The sequence below is a fragment of the Carcharhinus amblyrhynchos genome, unplaced genomic scaffold, assembly GCF_965287045.1.
Source record: "Carcharhinus amblyrhynchos unplaced genomic scaffold, sCarAmb.v2.hapA scaffold_48, whole genome shotgun sequence".
In the NCBI taxonomy this organism is placed as follows: Eukaryota; Metazoa; Chordata; class Chondrichthyes; order Carcharhiniformes; family Carcharhinidae; genus Carcharhinus; species Carcharhinus amblyrhynchos.
This window is the reverse complement of record NW_027649789.1, coordinates 617,451-623,573: the sequence shown is the minus strand read 5'-3', so window position 1 is coordinate 623,573 and position 6,123 is coordinate 617,451. Positions and strand designations below refer to the sequence as shown.

Genomic DNA, 6,123 nt, shown 5'->3' with positions numbered 1-6,123 from the left:
CTGACTAATTGAATATCAACCTCCAATTTCCTTCCATTTCCATTGCTCCTTCATCTAACACGTGAGCTGCAGTCCCACATCATTTTATTATTTTTTTCTGCTCCTATTACATTATTAAAGCCACTCTTGTAACGGGGAATGATATGTTCCTTGAAACGAAACTTGGTCTGCCTCACTCAAGACATTTTTTTTCCCCAGAGAGGTTTCTGTCATTTCTAATCTTGTCTGATTATTAATGCTTTCATTGTCACTGTGGTATGTTACCTTACTCCCTTTCACTGAAAGTTGTTCACATTCATTGCCATCTCATTGTTGGGGCCACACACTGGCACCATGGGGCATACATTTGCCAGACTCCAGGTCACGAACGATCACCACAAACTGGTAAACGGATAATGCCATGGTTCACAATTGGCTTCATATATCAGGCAACTCTAGCCCTCTCTTTATTGCTTCAGTGTCTCGCGGGGCTACAAAACACATGGTTTCTTTTTGACTTATCCATTAACTCAATTACAAAAACTGACGCTAATTTGTTTACAGTACCATCAGTTGGGAAGGATGTGTGTATAGTGAGCTGGAAAGGCCTAAAGCTGCATTTCATCCCCACAGATATCCCACAGGTTGGACAAACACCATTGGTTTTCCTAACTGTCAAAGCACTGCATGATCAATAGGTTTCAATGTGGCGACTGAAATACTTTGAATGTGTGATTGACCATTAAGTTGGCAGATCAGGCCTTCATGCTGCATGGTTTGCATAGTGACAAGAAGAAGCTTGAAGCTTGGTGAAAGTAATCATAGTAACCATATGAAAATGCTCATCCACTGAGTCAACTATCAGTCATCGGGTGAATTTCCCCAATTGGATGAGTCTCTGTGTAATTGTTTTGAGAGGATATGTCAACATTAAAATGAATTGCTCCCTAAACTTGCTAAGAGTGGCCACATAAATAAATGTGTTTGTGCAGCAATTTAAATTGAGCATTGGACCTCCTACAGCTTGTAATATATATGCAGAGTCATTGATGGAAAATAAACCTATTACCTTAACATATATGAATTGTACAACATTGACTGACCACAGTAGAATGAACATTCCGGATATAGTGAAGAGTAAAATCATTGACTTTCTTCTGCTCTCCATCTCTGGATCAATGTTATTTCCATCCTTATGGGGAACGACGAGTCTTTAACGGACTCTACTAGTTATCAAAATATGTCTAACTGTCAGAGCATTAATCAATAGAATTAAACCAAATGGGAGCAATGGAGTCACAGCCTTATCAAACCATTGGAATCCGACCCATATGGGATCAGTAAATGTGCTTACCTTTGTTTCACAGCCCCACGGTACATTTTTAAATATGAACATAGGGTCCTTTGTAAAGTAGAAGGGAATATTTTTTAAACGGAGCAGAACACCAGTTGTTACAAGAATCACTGTTGCAGTTTTCCCAGTGCAATATTTCATTTTCAACGTCTGACAACGAATGGCCACAAATCGATCAAATGAAAATGTCACGGTGAACCAGACTGAACAATCTGTGGCTGCACCCATTAGGACAGATTTGAAACTACACACAGGCGTGATATACAGGAAACTACCAGGAAAATAATAGTCATTGATGGTGGTAAGTATAACCGCTGTTGTCATCGCGAGCAGGTAGCGAGTTGTGCAGGTGGAGAGGCCACATTTATCCCGGGACAGGACCAGGATGCCCAGTAAATTAACTGTAAGACAGAGACGGTGGAAAAGCAGGATCAGTATTATTGCTGTTGCATTCTACTTTTCTGGTTCAGGCACTAAGGGAAGTGGTTTTGCACTAAACATTTTGCGGATTTGATCTCCGTCAGAAATTATTGTTTTAAAATCTCTACCCTGGCTTCATCCACCTATCTCAATTCCACACCAGATAAAGGATTAATACAGTCAGAGATCAGGCTTACAGGGGGAGGGTGGTTGATATTTCAAATGTTTTGATGAGTTTGGAGTTTGATTTAATGTTTTTGACAGAGTTAACAGATGACAGGTCACGTTTCGATATTGGACACCAAGGATTGGCATCAGTTGATCCGAACATCCCTCCAAATAAATATCTTAGATTGACACCCACGTTGACTGAATGCTTTGCGTTTGTAACAAATGGGGGATTGTCACATTCTCGAAGAATTATCAAGCACGTCCTGTGGCCAGATCATTTACCAGGATAACAAAGATAAGGAAATACAAGAGGCAGACACAGACACAAATACTGCTGAGACATTCTACTCAGGAATAAAGCCTTGTTCATCCCCTCCCATGGCACACAATGCCCATGAATAGACCGTCCTCAGAGTGTCCATTTAACCCAAATATCAGGTGCACAACCAGAAGATGGCACTTATCCCATGACGGCTTCTGTTTCAGTATTGGACACATAGATGTTGGGGTTCGGCTAGATATACATAGGAAGATATTGTGGCATCACAAGGAATGTTCACCTTTCAGGTTCAGGTCCACATGCAGATTTCTCCCAGGATCAATCATTCCACCCTCACGCTGAGGGACAGTGCATTCTCAGAATTAGAATAATACTGAGGATCACATGTTTCAACAAAATTGATGGTCAGACCTCCTTCACAATCATCCTCCTCCCTCCCCGCACCTATAGCAATGAAAAATATTTCCAGGGAACAGACACCCTGAGTTGGAAATAGTGCCTGTTGCTGGATGAAAACTGTCATTCTTATAGCAATGACAGTTAGTATTACATATTTCCTTGTGGATCAACCCCTCTCACACCCATCCTCCCTCTGCACCAAACACAGGTTAATACAACACACAGAAGTAGTTCACATTCAGGATCCCACCCTGTCCTGATCAGGTAACTTCATCAAAATTAGCCACGCACAAGTGTGTACGGGGGGTCTGAACATAAACAGGAAACGCTGGAAAACTCTCAACAGGTCTGACAGCACCTGTGAAGAGAGGACACAGTGAACACTTCAGTATTATAAAATAGTTTGACAGGTATGATTGTCACACTGGTAGCACATCTCAATATATTTGGAACGCTCGGCTCATACTGTTCAGGAGCTCCTCAGGGTTAGATCCTTTTCCTACATCAACAATGTCAGTATCGGAGACCCCTCCACTTTCAGAATTGTCCCCTAATAACATGAAGATGTCCCTCGATGAGAAAAGACACACAATTCTCTGGGGTTGGATCAGTTCACTGTCAACAGTGAATGAAAGGCTATTCCAACACACTGCCAGCCAAACTGTGAACAGATCCCCACATCCGGTATTGGACCCCAACCCCGGGTGCAAACTTCACTTTTTCTTTGCGTGCTATAAATGCAGGCATATCTTTCAGACTGCCTGAGGAAACAGGAGGAATCTCACACAGACACAGCGGAAATGTGCAGATCCCACACAGACACTGATCCAAGCCGGGAACTGAAGCCGGGCCCCTGGCGCTGTGAGGCAGCAGTGTTAACCCACTCTGCCACCATATATATAAAACAAAATGTCATTCCCTAACCCAGAATCCACCCCAGGCCACGGTGGTGTGAGTGCTGAAACCTAACCATCAGAAAAGCAGCAGGCCTGCTATTCTGCACTTGTACATTTGTATGGCGCATTCCCGTGTGTACACATGTGGATAACGGAATCTGCGAACAACAAAGCGGAAAATGCTGGAAGACAGCAGGTCTGAGAGCATCTGTAGCAGGAATATAAAGGCAACGATTCTCCACAGACGTTTTTTTTCCCCCAATGTTTCTCGTCTTTGTCCCGTGTATAAGGTATTCATGACAGTTCTAAACGTTTATGTGTTTGTGTGTGTGTATATGTCATCGTGTGTGTCTGTTATGTTTGTGTGTGCCTCTTCGGGCGTGAACAGTTGGGGCATGGAGGGGAGGCTGCATTGCTGAAGAACAGTGTTAGAGTACTGGAGGGATTGTTGTCCAGGTAAACGACAGACAGAATTGGTTTGGCAGGAAATATGGAACAATGCAAGAACGATTGTACTCGTCGTTTTAGTAAATAGACAAACAACCAGATGTTCAGGAACAAAGTGGAATACTGCTCAGGATTCAGCTTCAGTGACAGAATGTCAAGGCCAATGATTGAGAGCTCATACCCAGTGGAGTGCAGAACTGAAGGAACAAACAAATGGAGACACAGAATGGGGCTGGCAAACTGAATCTCAGCAAAACGGTAACACAATCTGTGCACGTACTTCTCCCAGTGTACAGGAGAATCCATTGGTGCTATGGATACATTTACAGAAATATATAAACTTCCTGAATATCACTTTTTTTTAGCTGGAATGTGTGCTTGTCATTTTGGAATGTGGAAGATGTGGAGGTAAATGGACGTGTTTACATCTCCTGTATTTGCATGCAGGATGACAAATAGAGTTATTTTTGGTTTGGATGAGGCATATAAGTGGGACAGTTGTCGCATGATTTAAAATTTTGTATTATGTAGTAGCGTTTATGGCAGGCTGAACTTTTTACAGCATTTTAATTGCAGTCACATGATCAAGCAAATGTGGCATTTTCTTACAACGTTCAACTAAAAAAAAGAAATTGTCTGCTGCCAATTGTACCTGACAACAGGTCATAAAGTAAATTCATTCTGATTATAATGGGGCTTAGCCGAGTAATGCCATCGCTGTTGTGTTAATGCAGAAACTCAGCTAATGTTCTGGAGACCCGGCTTCCAATCCTGTCACTGCATATGTTGGAATTTCAATTCAATAAAAACAAAATCTGGAATTAATAATCTGTTTATGACCATGAAACCATTGCCGATTGCCAGAAAATAACAATATCTGGTTTACCAATCTTCTTTAGGGATGGAAATGCACTGCCCTTACCTGATCTGGTGTGTATGTGACTCCAATGTGGTTGAATCTCAGCTATCCTCTGGAATGGCCTAACAAGTCCCTTAGAGCAAGTGCAAGTAGGGTAGGGCGATAAACACCTGGCCATCCAGCGACACTCTTGTCCCACAAATGAATAAAAAAAAGGAGAATACCTCAGCCGATGGATGAATGAAGGGGATGAGCTGAAGCTAAATTGCAGATGATACAATGATATGTACAGGGTCAGGTAGTATTGAGGAAGGAGGGGAGCTGCAGAAGGACTTGGACAGATTAGGAGAATGGGCAAAGAAGTGGCAGGTGGAATACAATGTGTAAATAGATGTTGTGCAGTTTGGAAAGAGGAATGGAGACATAAACTATTTTATAAATGAGGAAATGCTTAGGAAATCAGAAATACAAAGGAGCTTGTGGGTCATTGTTCAGGATTCCCTTCAGGTTAGCATGTAGGTTCAGTCGGCAGTTAGGAAGGTAAATGCAATGTTCACATTTATGTCGAGAGGGATGGAATATAAGAGCAGGGTTGCACTGCTGAGGCTGGATAAGGCTCTGGTCAGACACCATTTAGAGTATTGTGAGCAGTTTTGGGCGCTGTATCTAAGGAAGGGTATGCTGGTCTCGGAAAGGGTCCAGAAGAGGTTCACAAAAATGATCCATGGAATGAAGAGCTTGTCGTATGAGGAACAGTTGAGGACTCTGGTTCGGTACTCGCTGGAGTTTAGAAAGGGGAAGGGGGGATCTTATTGAAACTTATAGAATACTGCGAGGCCTGGAGAGAGTGGACGTGGAGAGAAAGTTTCCAACTGTCAGAAAAACTAGAACCAGAGGGCACAGACTCAGGCTAAATGGACGATCCATTAAAACAGAGATGAGGAGGAATTTCTTCAGCCAGAGAGTGGTGAATCTGTGGAACTCTTTGCCGCAGAAGGCTCTGGAGGCCAGGCCATTGTGTATCTCTAAGACAGAGATAGATAGGGGTTTGATCAATAAGGGGATCAGGGGTTTGGGGGAAAAGGCAGGAGAATGGGGATGTGAAAAGTATCAGAAATGATTGAACGGCAGAGCAGACTCGATGGGCCGAGTGGCCTAATTCTGCTCCTATGTCTTATGGCCTAGACAAACATTGAATAATTCATAATAAATTGAACACTTTAGACGGCTTAATTTTGTGTGAGCATTCATCTGTTTGATAAATTTGCTGAGAGATGACATTGAAATGTGTTGCCAGTTGAATGAACTGGCCTCGTAC

The 6,123-nt window shown here is 42.5% G+C and overlaps 1 pseudogene; it reads right to left on the bottom strand.

The window, feature by feature from the left end:
• Positions 1-844: 844 nt before the first annotated feature.
• On the bottom strand, positions 845-3,163 carry LOC145337400 (putative G-protein coupled receptor 139; annotated as a pseudogene).
• Between the last annotated feature and the right edge of the window lie 2,960 nt (positions 3,164-6,123).